This window comes from Rhopalosiphum padi, chromosome 3 (assembly GCF_020882245.1).
Source record: "Rhopalosiphum padi isolate XX-2018 chromosome 3, ASM2088224v1, whole genome shotgun sequence".
NCBI lineage: Eukaryota > Metazoa > Arthropoda > Insecta > Hemiptera > Aphididae > Rhopalosiphum > Rhopalosiphum padi.
Window position 1 is genome coordinate 7,498,211 of NC_083599.1, and position 15,577 is coordinate 7,513,787.

General features: G+C 22.5%; 1 long non-coding RNA gene across 1 annotated transcript in view; it reads right to left on the bottom strand.

Moving 5' to 3' along the window:
- Positions 1-1,115: 1,115 nt before the first annotated feature.
- Positions 1,116-15,577, bottom strand: part of LOC132927746 (uncharacterized) — a 41,118-nt gene continuing 26,656 nt past the window's right edge. The window contains exon 3 of the long non-coding RNA XR_009661830.1: positions 1,116-2,546. This is a non-coding gene — a long non-coding RNA (uncharacterized LOC132927746). The remainder of the gene's footprint in view (positions 2,547-15,577) is intronic.

Below are 15,577 nucleotides of genomic sequence, written 5' to 3' on the forward strand. Positions count from 1 at the left end.
ATATTAGCAAGCGCATTTAAACCGATTTCTGTTCAGAATCATTTTTGAATACCATGATTTATCGTTACTTTCAAATTGAATACCACAACATACACGAAACACTAACTTGCTTCGAGACAAGTGCTTAAGAGAATGCCGCACACCTGTTTTTAAGGCGTTTAATATAGGTAATTACAACGAAATGTTGAGAAAAATTAAAATTTCAAAATATATTTAAATACTAATTCAAAGTAAATTTTAAATAGGCTCATATAAGTATCATTGTTGGTTGTCGCGTCATTACGACATAATGGTAAGTGAAACGCTTTCGAGCAGGAAAGTTTTAACAGAATTTATATAAAACTCTGTATGTACAATATCAAAGTTATAAAAACCATATACATTATAAAAATAAATATGTATCTCTTCTTTCAATGTTGAAAATCTGTTTTTCGTTTCTCTAAATAATTAAAGTCGAAACCCGAGTTGATTTTTTCCGCTCAAAATAGTTTTAACAAATAAAATATAAATGTTTGCCTCTTAACACTGAACTCTATATTAAACTTCATAGATTATAAGTTCTAAGCTAAGTAGTGAATATATTAGTTACTTTGATGTGATTTTTTTAGGGCCTGTCAATACCTTTTGGAGAAGGTTCAAATTTCAACTTCAAGTGTGGTACTAGTATCGAATTGGATCTTATCGCTTCTTTGGTATACCATTTGAAATTGTCTAGTAAGTACTGTTCAAAATAACTAAGAAAACAAAACAAAGTTTGAATAAAATGAATATTTTAAAACAAAACCTGCAGTTATCAATCAAATCATTGTTATTATTATTATTATATTGTAGGTAATTTAAAAAAGTTCTATTGAGACTTGAATTTTACACAACTTAACCAACTATTTATATTAGCATTTTCTAGACTTAATATAAATAACAAATATAATAATAGATATTTTTACAATATTCATCAATCGCGTAAATATATAAATTGTTTTGTAACTAAAAATTCACCAAAACTTTTAATTTTAATAGCTAATAAGACTTTAAAATGTAATACAAAATTGACCATAATTTTTGATTACAGAAACCTAAAAATTTTAAGAATAAAAAAAATTATGAGACAATATGAATTCATAAAAGAATAAAGTTTAATCGTAGATACTTGAAAATTACACAATTTATTTTAATATATGTAAATTGTTTATACAAGCAATTTATTCGATATTCGTTTAGTTATATTAAATCTAACCTATTTTTAACTACCTATTTAATCTTGTTTTATAGGCATTTTTGATTTTTAATTTTTTTCTATAATTATTAATTAAAATTGTTTATGTTAGAATGTTGGATCAAAAAACTTGATAATTTAATAAAAAGTTCCACGAGTAATTCTTGCAACAATTACAATGCTTTTTGAATTTCGTACTATCGTAAAGTATTTTTAAGTTAAAAAAGGAGTTCATTAGAAATAAAAAAAATTGGAGTCCCTAGTAACTTTTTATGAGGAATCGAAGTTAAAATGTTACTAGGTACATCGGATATTCAAATGTATAATATTACGATGACTATTATATTATTTGTATTAATCGATATTTGTTGTTTATGATTATTATTCAAAGAATATTAATTGTAAAACTTGAAAGATTCCACAATTAAAATTTTTCTATGAACGTTTGAAGCTAATTTGTACAAAATTCATGAAATTTACAAAAGCTTGCAAATTATTTTTTAGGTACTCATAAAAAAAAAATATTTGTATTACTATATATAAGGTTTAAATAATGGTAATAAGGTACAAATATATTATTAAAAGAAAAATTACTAATACTAGTACAAAATTTAAAGTATTTTTAAAATAATAAAATATTCTTAAAAATAAAGGCTGACAAATCCTACTTACTTAAAATTGTAAATAATTCATTTTAGATTCTAAGCGGTGTGTAAATTTATTTTAAAATGAAACGTGTTTTTTTCTATGTATATGTAATGTGCTCTTTTAAGGTACTGTAATGCAGTAGAAATGCTTCAAGTAAAAATTTTCCAGTAATTTTCTTAATAATTGAGGAAAACAAAGAAAAAATTAAGAAAAATCGAGAATTTTTACGCTAAACTAATTTTTAACAAAAATTATTTCATTATTTTTTTTATATAATTAAAAAAACAAATAAACTTAAAGACTCGAAATATTATTTCAAGTGTTAACACTATGAATATATTATTATATTTTCATAAGATTAATAATTTAGCTCTTATATTGACCTATTTAATGACAATTGAAAATATTTTAGCTTAATAAAAAAAAGCTTTACAATTTAATAATAGGTATCTCTTAAGTAGTTAAGTTGTACATATTATATCTGTATAGAAATATTAAAAATACATAGGTACAATTTTTTTATATACATTTTAAGTTGAAATTTTGACAAAATGTATCAAAATCACGTAAATTTACAACTAACGATTATTTTGTAGTAAAAAAATTTGAAATATCTTCAATTTTTATAGCCAAACTTTGAAACTTCAATACGACCTTCTTCATAATAGTTCATACTGGAACAGCTCTAAAAAATATAAAAATTAATTATTTTATATAAACACATTTATAGTTCAATAACATGTTTTAACGAAAAACAACAATGTTCATTACTTTGCTATATTTCAAAAACAGTATTCGCGGTGACTTAAGTGTATTATAAATTTTTACCTTTTGTATAATACCAATTCAAAAATATTGAAATTAATTTTAAGATTTCAGCTATTTATACCATAAACCTATTCACACAAATCACACTGTTTTACGTTAAGGTGATATTGACTCAAAAGTTTATAAAAATAATATAATAAGGTATAAATATTAAATATTTATCATATAATAAATGTAATGTTTTCGAAAAAAAATTAAATAAATCTTCTGTAATCCGTAATAACAATAGAATAATAAATTACTTTAATAGCAATATCAATAAGCACAACATGTTTGCATAAAACCGTTTTTCGTATATAGTGATGATGTATACAATTTATATATAATATTGAATTAAAATTCAACACATACATTATAATTTATAATAACTTACTCATTGATGAAATACACTCCTACTCTTATACTTTCCCCTTTTTATTGTCAGTGTCACTGTACCTACTACTCGATCCCTACTGTACAGTAGAGCAGCGTACCAACTTGCCCACTTTTTTATTTATAAATAATTATGACATTACACAAAAATTATAAGTATTCAAGTATTAGTTAACTTTAATTATTGTATTTTGATATATTATTCTATGTAATCATATTTAGAACGTTCAATACATTTTTTTAAAAACCTGTGTTTCGTTAACAGCCTAATCACTAACCAGCCTATAGTATACTAATTATAAATTATATTTATAATAATATTGAATAAAGACAATAATTTTATCTATTTATAATAGTAAAAAATATTATCCTCGATGTAAAATAAACTAATCTAGAAAATAGAAACTATTAGAGGACATCACGAGAAAGTTATGTTCTAAGTGTCCTTCAAACGAATAGTTGGTGTTGGATAACATCCAATTAGTTCATTTATAGGTCTATGCAAATCCTTACAGTAGGTATAAAGAATAATGTTAATATAAAAATAAATATATAGTTTTAGTTAATATTTATGTGATAATAAAGTTTTTGTGATTTGTTTAGTGGATTTTCATTATTTAATTTTTTTTTTTAATTATAAGTTTATAACAGTTACTTTATTATTTGTTTTAAGTTTATTAAAATAAAATGTTGTAAATCATATTTTATTATTTTCAAAAGGGATTCGATATCCAAGTTTCCATTATATGTTATTTAAATATTATTTGACTTTTTTAAAATTTATTGAAAAGAACATTTTTAATAATTCATTATTTTATGATTGTAATAATGTAATTATATTAACAATATAGAAATTGAATAATATATAAATATTACTAAATAGCAAATACTATTTAAATTTCAAACTGTCAAGATTTCCAAAAATAGAAATCACGTATTTAATACTCTACTTGTTAATTTTTTTAAACATTTTAGTATGTAACGCAAACGAATCATTACATTTTTTCGTTTACTTAAGTGTTTATAATACACATATGATGTACATAGCATTATTTTCCGAAATAAAATGAAATAATACAATAATTAGCCGTATCAATTTTATTAATAATGAATTTGTTCGTATACCTACATTTCTACAACATGTTTTCTGTAGATTTTCATTATTATATTTAAGAAAATTACCGAAACATAGGAAATTGGATCTATTAAAGTACCATATAGATAACAATCTCCAGTTTATAATAGTACAATATTAAATCGGAAATATGTCCAAAGAAAAAAAAACCACAGCAAAAAAAAATAATTCTTCTCTTTTAACTCGAAATAATCTAAACAAAAAATTCAATAATAAACTTTTTTATTATTGTAAAACTAAAACATCAAATAAATATTTCAAATTTTAAATTGCATACAAATTTTGTTACCTATGATTAATACGCGATTTCGGTATATAAAGTGTTATATTTGAATAGCTTATATATTTTTCTTTAATAATAATCACAAGACTAATGAAAAAATTATTTTTCTACTTCAAAGTTTAAACCAAAATTCTGATATTTATTGATTAACTGCCATAATATTAGAACGCCACCTAAGTAATTACATCTATTCATATTATAATTTTGTACAAATAGTAGTTTTGACATAAACTTCAATATTAGTTTTTAACTTAGTTACATACGGTATTTTTTTTTTTTTACAGTAAAGGTTTTATTTATTTTTAAACGCACTTCAATCACATTGTGATGAATTTTATTTTAATAATCAAAATCTTTAAATAATAATTATTTCCATGAACTACCAGAATAGTTTTGAAATAATTCTTAAAACAGTATTAAGTAAAATGTAACTATCGCCTTTGAAAAAAAATTGTATAGCGTGACTTTTCAGTGCCAACCTAGTTTCAAGAATAATCGCTTCAAATTTAAAGGCATCGACCTCAACAGTCCAACTTACAACAAAGTGTATCTCACTTTTAATTCACCTACTTAAATATTATTTATTAAACATAATATAGAGCATAATATACTATATAGGGCATTGTACTTTGAGTCTATAGTATACGGACGTCTACAATTATATTATATGCGTATAATATAAGGATTATGGTTAGATAAAAGGCAAATCAATTTTAAACGAGCTAAAAAATTGTTGATAAGTATATTTCGTGATCATATTTCATTTAACATTTGTATTTAATCAGAACTTGTTTTCGTTTATAGTCTATGTAAATATTACTACAATTATAAGACGTGTTGTTTTATTACAAAATAGTATAAGAGCATAGGTACCTACTATTTTATTATATTATATACGCGTGTATGTGTTATATATGTAAATATGATGTGATTTTGAAGAGCTATACAGACAGCTCTATTTGTTTGCTTTTTAATAGATAAATAACAGGTATCCCATAATATTTTTTACCAACTGTCTATATTTGTATATATTGGAAGGTAGATACTTAAGAATCCATACAAATATCGTGAAACAATGACTATTAGCATAAAATACATAATCATTATATTAAGCAATAAATTCGTAAAAAAAAAAATTTAGTTAAGTTGATTGTATGTTTAAGGCAATAAATTAAATATTGTTGTAAAAAATTAAGAAAAAATACAGATGTTTTTAATCTTTAATTTCATAAATAATATTATATTTTAGAAAAGTTTTAAAATGTATAACAAAGGACTACAATGCTTAATATTTTATATTTATTGTAATCCGTTTTTTAGTCTCCACGTGTATACATGACCTCACTATGTGAGTCGTCATTGACCAACAAAACAGGCTACTAAACTGTTTTATTACTTTTATATGCCTATACAGTTTATTCTCGACTGTTAAATCTACAACATAAAATATATTGATGATTCAGCTAAATTTTTAGCAGAATAGTAAAACATTCCATTAGAACATAGAAGTCAATTTTAAACACTTTTTTATATTCAAAATACCTATTATACTATTTTAAACACGTGTTTTTATTTTTAAATATTACTTAAGTTAATATACTAATACTTTTTGCCCAGTTTAAATGTAATAAACCAAATCAATTTAAAATCAGTAGTATTACGTGAACTATATTACTATATTATAGTCTGTAATAATAAGTTATGTACCACGCAAATAAACAAATTTATACCATTTAAATAAATTTGATTTTTAAAATTTCCATTAATAATTATAGTTTATAGTTTATTTCTATATTATTAAATATCTAGTGTATAGTATTTATGTTGTATGATAAGCATAATATATATATATATATATATAATATTACACATTATTGCTTGTATTATATAGATAAAGAATTGAAGATTTTTTAATTATTTAAATGATTTTAATACCATCAAGTTATATTATTATTATTTTTTGTTCGACTCGGTTATAATAACTATAGAACTAATAGGTATTCTGAAACAGCAATATATTTACATAAATTGATATTTAATTGTAATTGAAAACAATATTTTTTATATACTTAGATACCTATTATTGAAATATCTAAATATTTTATTTTCATTCCTACCAGAGTTAACTGTAACTATATTATTAACATGTAGTTAAAAAATTTTAATTAATTCATAAAAACGTTATTTGGTTATCGTTATTACTTATTACCTTTTTACTTTTTTATATGCCAACTTATATTATTTTTAAATTCATAGACTTATGAAGAAAAATATTTACTGGGTATTTCAATGAATTTACAAAAATCGATTTATTAACGAGTATATCTAGGTGATCAATTACGAGTATATTCAATTATTGCGGGTAAAATATACTATAACTTTATGCAGAGTACTGTCACCCATCACTAGAATTGTAAGCTTGAAAATTATCAATTTAAAATTATTATTCATTGAACATTTTTAAAATTTTAATTTTAATGTATTTTTCTTAACTTAATTAGTTTTTAATATATTAAATTAATTTTTAAATATATTCAAATACTTTATAAAATTTCTGTTTCATTTTTATTTACATTGTAACAAGTATAAAGTCAGAGTCAAACAAAACAATTATAATAAAAATACTACTATAATGGAAAAAATTATAATTTGGGTAAAATTGTGGAAGTGATTCATACAATAAATTACAAAAAAAATCAATAATTGTAGATTTGTAGCAAAACATTTATACACTCATTATTTATACTGAAGCAAAACGACAACATTTTTAATAAAAGAAAAAAATTCACATTTATTACCGAGTTAAATATTATATATTGTTATAGGTATATATAATATATATTTAATGACTTGTATTTTGAATTTACTATATTATTGTGTTCAATATAATAACACCAAAATAATATTAAAATGGGTATAAATGGTAATAAAAGTACATAGTTTAAAATATAATTATGAATATCTGAATAATAATATAATTATAAGTTGTAACTACAACTATAAAATATCAAAAGATTTATTTGATAAGAAATTAATATGAAAAATTATAAAATTTTCATGAAATTTACATCACCACCCATCACGCACGGTTCATCAAAACTTTAAATACCTATCGATATCTAATTATCTATTCGTTCTAAATTCTCCGGAAAATATTCTGCATAAAATCAATAAAAACCAAAAAATCAAAATGATAACATGCCATTCAAAAAAATAAAAATCTAAAATATTATAATTATAAAAAAATATGAATTACAAATATAATATCAAAAATATTGTTTTGTAATGACTTCAAAGTATGAACTTTGTGAAAATTGTTAGTCTTACGCCCTAACGTTAAAAATAATCATTATATTAAAGATTATAATTTATGTAGCAAACATACAGCATATAAGTACAAGCAATACAACTAGTATATAAATATAATAAATATAAATGATAACGAATTAACGATAAAAAAAATATTATTTAATTATTAATAAAAATTTAAAGAAATTTCATTAATGTATGTAAATATTAGTTTGAAATCTTACAAAGTTAATAACTACTTAGTAATTAACTATTAATATGTAACTATGTAATTCAAAATTTATTTTAATGACGAATATAAATTACAACATAATGTTTAGATACAGACGACTAAGTATCACTACTGTTAATGTTTGTTTTAAAAAAAATGCCAAAAAAATACAATTAAAGCTCCTGTAATGTTATGTTGCAATAAACCATTGCTAATTTTTCACTGAATTCTAATATACAGCATGTAGTATATATATATGTATCGTAAGCATAATATATAGTCAAATCAGGCATTTAGTAAAATTAAACATTTGTATTATTTTAAAAATTTAACTATATTTCTACTAATTATTTATTGCTATTTTATATAAAATAAAATAAAAACTATGTATTATTTATTAATATGTGAAACACGTAGGTATATTAAATATGTTTATTTTCGAATCCATCGGTACTATTGTTTTAAATCTTAAATCATAAATATATATAAGTAATTATTAATTAGATATGATAGACGTAGAGTCTATCGAGTGATTCTCAAACTTTTTTGTCATGGAGCCCCCCTAAATTTAATGTGAAACTGTCAAGGCCCCTTTAATCAAAACCATTAATTCCTTTATTATGTCGTACCAGGAGTAGGTTAGGTATACATTATATATGTATTTCACGGCCCACCAGACACCAGTCATATAGCCACGGCCCCCAGTTTGAAAAGCACTGACGTAGGCAATAATACAAGTGTATTATACACCCTATAGTCTATAGTACGAGTAGTAAGTACTATATATTCGTATTAAATAAAAATCCAATCAACGTCCGATGGAAATTTTAAATGGTTCATGAACTATCAGGATCACTCAACCAAATATTTGTATCGTTAACCATTTACTTCAAAACGAGCCACCAAAGTTGCACACGAACTTTTAAAAATATTTTTGGAACAAAGATCATCTCAAATACTTCAGTCTGATAATGGAAGAGGTGTTGATTAAAATATATAGTACTCACTATAGTCACTACTCGTACTATGGATTATAGGGTATATAATATACTCGTATATATAATATAGTCTACGTCTATTACATCTAATTAGTAATTACTTATTTATATTTATGATTTAAATTATAAAACAATAGTACCAGTGGACACGAAATCAAACATATTTCATAAACCTACGTGTTTTACATATTAAAAAATAATACAATAATACATAGTTTTTTTTTTATATATAAAATAGCAATAAATAATTAATATAAAATATAGTTACATTTTTAAAACAATACAAAATATTTCATTATTATTTGGCTGACTTGAAATAGGCATTTCACTAAGTCTAAATCGTAATAGTTATTTTTTAATGATTTTTATTTAATTTACTTTATAATTTAAAAACTTTTAGTAATAGTTTAGAGTGTGGTTATGCACACGTCAATAATAAGCAAAGCAGAGTTGGCGCAAAACCTTCAACAGGGATAACATGACACAAAGTTCATGCATGATATTATACCATATTACAGTTCTAAACGTCATATTTTACAAGTGTTGATAAGTTTGTACTAAGTTTAATATTCCATTATATTAACAACTTATCAACAACAACAATATTCTAACAATTAACTAGTATAAGTAGAAGCAACGCTACACGCTCTAGCGTAATCAATACGCGTATATGAACATCGAATACCGAAAATAAAACAGTAATACGGAGTGATACATTTAACGTAGGATATTCAAACATTATTTCAGAAAACATTAATGCTTTTGTATAATTTTTAAGTTTTTTACTCTTTTAAATGACAACATCCATTCTTAATGTAACATATTCCAAAACTGAATAATATTCGGAGTATTTCGATCTATCAAAATCAAACTTTGAACAAGTAGTTTATAAAATATGACTATATAGAGAACGAGTTTTATTGTAAATACATATTTTAATTGGAATGAGATATTTTCTATCTGATAAAAAATATGGATAATTTAGATCACATATTGAAATAAGCTCAAATGTATTTTAAGTAATTTTACATTTTTTGGTATAAATATTTTTATATATTTGGTAAATAAGTATGTATTATAAGTATAATTATTTTATAAATTTGTAATTTATCGGTTGTATGGGTTGTCAAAAGTAATAAAAATACCCTGACATTGACCAGTTAATATAGTAACAGTTAAAAATATATTTCTTAAAGCCCAAAGTCGAGTTTTAAAATTCAAAAAATTATATCATGACCTAAATCGTTCTCCAGAGACTATTTTAATGAGTTTGAGTACGTGATTAATAGAAACCGCTCAATATTATGTTGAACTTTTTGAAAAAATTAAAGAAATAATTATTTCAAATTTAGTTACTGAAACAGTGAAACTAAATCCACTTTACATTTTTAAACCTCAAAGAATATATAGTTTTGCATTGATTCAAGAATCAGTTAAGCAATATAAATACTCTTATGCTCTGATATAAATATATATTATATTATGCACATATTATTTTACATTTTATTTACTTTTTTTGTTAAGCAATAATTGCATATTATGGTTTTACTACATAAAATCGGTTCCCTGGTTATAAATACTTATAGTTCAACTTTTTATGTATTTAAGCACTCCAAAAAATATTCTTCTTTAGAATAAAGAATTAAAAATGCACGTAATCAATAAAAAATAATTTAAAAAATAATAATGATAAAAAATGTGTTTTTTACCAATTATATTATACACGTATATGTTAACACATTATAATTTTCAAATTTTACATTACTTCAGAATACTGCAGGTATAAGGATTTGAACAAACATAATTTTTAAATAAATAGACGGTAAAATATTATTTAGATTTTTCATAAAATAATAATTTAAACCACATAATTTACGTTAGAAAATGTAATTTGCTATATTTTAATTAAACTGAAAACTGTATTTTAATGTCATAATGTAATTTCAACTTATTATTTACAACACATTTTTATGTTATACTATTTAAGTATTCACCAATAATTAACAGGCTTTATGTACATATATTTTTCATTTTATTTTATATATTGTAATTGGTTCTTTTCAAGTGCTTACAATAACTTTGTAAACACAATAAAGGTACATCACATGTGCAAAGTTATTTTTAAATAAATATGATAAAATAACTGTGTAATTTAAAATTTTTAGGTAAAGCCGTCTAGGTCGTATTTAAACAAATTATTATAATTATTATTACAATCCACATATAGAAAGGTAAACAATTAACGAATCATCTATACATATTTTTATAAATATTATATCTGGTTTTATGCAAAACTTCGTTAAATCTATATTGTCAAGTTTAGTGTTAACACTTTAAATCATAGACCGTTTAAGGAATTAATTATTTTGCGAAGAGCGTATACTATATATATATATATATATATCTACCCATTAAAAATAGGTATCTAATTTCGATTTATTTTTTTTCATAAAAGCCAGCTGAATTTTGCTAATAAAATGGTTGTTAGGATCTCTAGTGAGCTTTATATTTCAAATCGTACGTATATCAGTTAAAATGTATACTGAGAAAAATGCCAAACAATCAACATTTGGAGAACTGCGGGAACACCCCGAATATACCAATTTAAATTGTAATTATTTTAGATAAACAACTATTTTTTTTTTTTAATAAATAATAGTTTAATACCATGAAAATAACATTAAAATAATAAATAATCTTTAATTTTCTTTCGTAATAATTTAATTAATAATAACATAATAACTACATTGCATTTATGTAATACCTAATAGTGTATTATTATAATTATCTATATTACTTTTTGTACAAGAAATATATTAAAATTACAATAAATTATTATATATTTATAATACTTAAATGTTATAAATCTACTATTACCATTTTTATCTTTGCAATAATTCTTAAATCCAGTTTATTTTGGGAAAAATAATTAAAAAATTTAATAGACTACCGTTTTTTATAAACACTTTGTATAATCCTTAATTTTCAAACGGCCTAAAACATTTAAATAACAATTATTAACAATATATTGCTTTTATAATGTGAACATTGAATATTTAAATTCTTAAAAAATATTGTAATATACCTACAACTTAGTAACTTAAAACTTAATAATACTAAAATTTGTACATGAAAAATTGTTTTGAGAAACAAAATAGATAATAAATTAACTGTACCTAACCTAATTATGAATTACGAACAGTATAACATTTAAGTACAATGTAAAGTATAACAAGTTTAAATGAATTTCAATTTTGTATGATAATTTGTACGATAATGAAATATTGAAATATTACTCTTTTTATCATTGGTATACATGTCTATCAATGTAATCAATAATAATATAACTACACAAGTTTTTACATTACAAAGATTTAAGTAATAAATTCAAACATGTCATATTTTCACCAATACTATAAATAGATATGTTAATATAAGTAAATATCAAATAATATTAATAAGGCTGTGAATTTTTAAGAAATTGCATTTTTTTTTTTGGTGAATGTGAAACGTAGCTTTTTAAGTAAATTGTGTAACGACAAATCCATTTATAAAACTTTTATTTTGCATTTTTTGACGTTTTTAATTTTTGTAGGTCATATTTTACTTTTTTAGTTCATTTTCCAATATTTTTGATTAAATTCCGTCAATTAACATCTTTGAAAATCTATTAATGTTTCAGGTAAATAGCATTATTAAAGAATCAATCAACTTTAATATCAAAATTCAAAACAAGTCAACTTTTTTGTAATTTTTTTTTTTTTTTTGTTAAATAAATACATTTTTATACAATATATAAATTATAATATAATTATATCAATTTAAATATTTAATTTAAATTAAAAACCATTTTAAGTTCATATTTTATTGCATTTTTTTGACATTAATTTTAAATGCATTTTTTAAGGTTTTTTAGTGCATTAAATTCATAGCCCTAATTATAAGTTATTATAACTTATAAGGTTTAATTTATAATTAATAATTATTCTATGTTATCACTTTAATAGTTGTTAGAAATAGTGTTCCAAAAAGTTATCTCCATTATGAGTGCAACACGTGAAAGTCCAATGGATCCAATAGGAACTCTATTTTTTTATTATTTTATAAGTCCTCAATAGTCAATAATCCAAAAGACTATGGCAAATATTTTAAGACATATTTAAATAAATTATATACGTTAGATTATTTGAGAATAATAAAAATAATAACTTTAATATTAATGAAAATGTGTAGTTATTTCTCAGTTTTAATTTTAATTCCAAGTTTCCAAGAATACAATTGTTATTTTGTAAACCTGAAATTTGAATACAAGGTTAGCATTAATAGTGATATCTATAGCTAATATAAAATAAAAAAGCGGGCAAGTATATAACCACTTTTCTGTACAGTATGTGTCGAGTGCACTTCGTCATTGAGTAGGTCACTGTAAGTCTGTAATGGATGTGATAAATTTGAATTCAATGATAAATCATTGCATACGAATTATTATGATTATATGGGCGGAATCGGCTAGTTAAGCAATATTCCTAAGTGTATTGTGTATTTTAATATATATATATATATATATATTGAAATTGCTACTAATTAATTAATTTTACTATTATTATTACGGTAGATAGAAATAGAAAAAAACTAAAATCGTTATTTTATCAGTAAATTTCCTATTTCGTCAAATTTAAACTTTAGACAAAAAAAAAACATTTATTTTCTAATACTCAATTCTTTTTCATAGTTCTTGTAAGTAAAACTCATAATATGGAACTTTGTATTAATTTTCAAAGCCTCTGCGTATGAATATTAAAAATATTATGAATGCTAAACTAAAAGTTGATTTTTTACAAATTTTCTCAATTTTAACGAACCTCATAAAAATTCTAACTTTAAACGATTATAAAAAATTATTGTAAATTTACACTCAACTCTTTTTTTCAGTAATAACAACTTATGAGAAACCTTGTATTTAATTTTTATTCTAGTTAATTATTTGGATTTAATTTCAAGTATCTAAAGTTGTTCATTTTTAAATTACATTAAAATAACAAAATCGATTTAGTTGAAACTGAATTCACGTAAATTGTTTTAGTATTATAAAAAATACTGACAATTTTTTTAACAGCAGCTAGACATACTAACTAGATTCAGCTTCCTATCAGAAATTACATTTAAATTGAAAATTAAAGTTTTTTTATTGCAACAAAAAATAGTAACATCAGACACACAAAAAAATACATAAATTATACATATATAGCCAAATATGTATACTAGATATAGTATTTTCTAATGAACTGTTACCCAGTGACGTACCGAAGTAGGCTTTTTTGAGGCAATCGCCTAAAGATCAAAGTGGGTAGTTAGGTAGGTGTCGGGCTACGAATTTAACGCGTAAGATAAAAACTTTTTAGTAATAACTATTAATATTTATTCTATATTAACTATTAAGTAAAAAAAAAAAATGTGGATTAAAAGCTGTGGGTGCATTCAGATGATAGTTTGCCTCAGGTCTAAAAATTGTTCAGCACACTACTGCTCTACCATAACTAAAATACTAAAACTTATATTTTCTGTTATTTCAGATTTAAAATGAAGCAATAAGGAATGTAATAATTTTACAAAGAGGGTTTTATATAAATATATGAGTAGAGTAGGTATAACAACTGTCATACCATTTATTAATTAGACTTTTCAGTTTTATTTTATTTTCAGAATGGAAACTATTCCAGCATCCCATATACCATGTAGATATCTTATTTAAACTAATTAGAACTAATTAATATATATACTATGGACTATGGAGACAAAAAATATCAGCTCATTTTTGATAAAATCGAATTGTTTTACGCTTAAATTTATAAATGAATAACAGAAACTTGAATATTTCAATAAATATTTAACCTAACATTTTTTTAAACATATATTTTGGCTCGACATTTTAATACGTAGTTTAGTTCATCAATTGTTAGTTCTTACAAAATTTAATAATTTTGATAATTCAAGGTCACAGTTTTTGTATGAAGATTTAATGTAAAGCGTTTTGAGTTCAAGTATTAACAAAATTTGTCAAAACCACATTAGGTATGTTATAAACTATATCATAGTTTGCTGATATTCACCGGGCTCCTTCGCTCAGGTAAGGTTTTAATCGTATTTTTTGTACACAAATATGATAAAAAATGATATTTTATCTTATTGTATTTAAATTTAACACATCTTGCATTACTTACCCAAAACATCAAAACCTACAAATATACAGCAAAAGTGAGTTTCCCGAATTTCGTATAATGTATCGGTCTTTTACGTGTACACCTACTTCGACTATAATACCTATTATACGTGAATATAGGAGTAGCAGTGGGCTGATTGGGCTGTATATAATATACTTATCATAAAACCAAAGTATAGTGTTAAAATGTATTTTATAAAAGTACCTTGAATTAAATGCATCATTAAAACAACTGCATGGCTGCTATTACTCATATCATTATATACTTTCGTACTGGACGAGATCGGTGCCCTTTTTCGCGTAAGTAAATATTATATTACTCCTATCGCGCGGCTATCAATGATTACATTATTCTAAGTA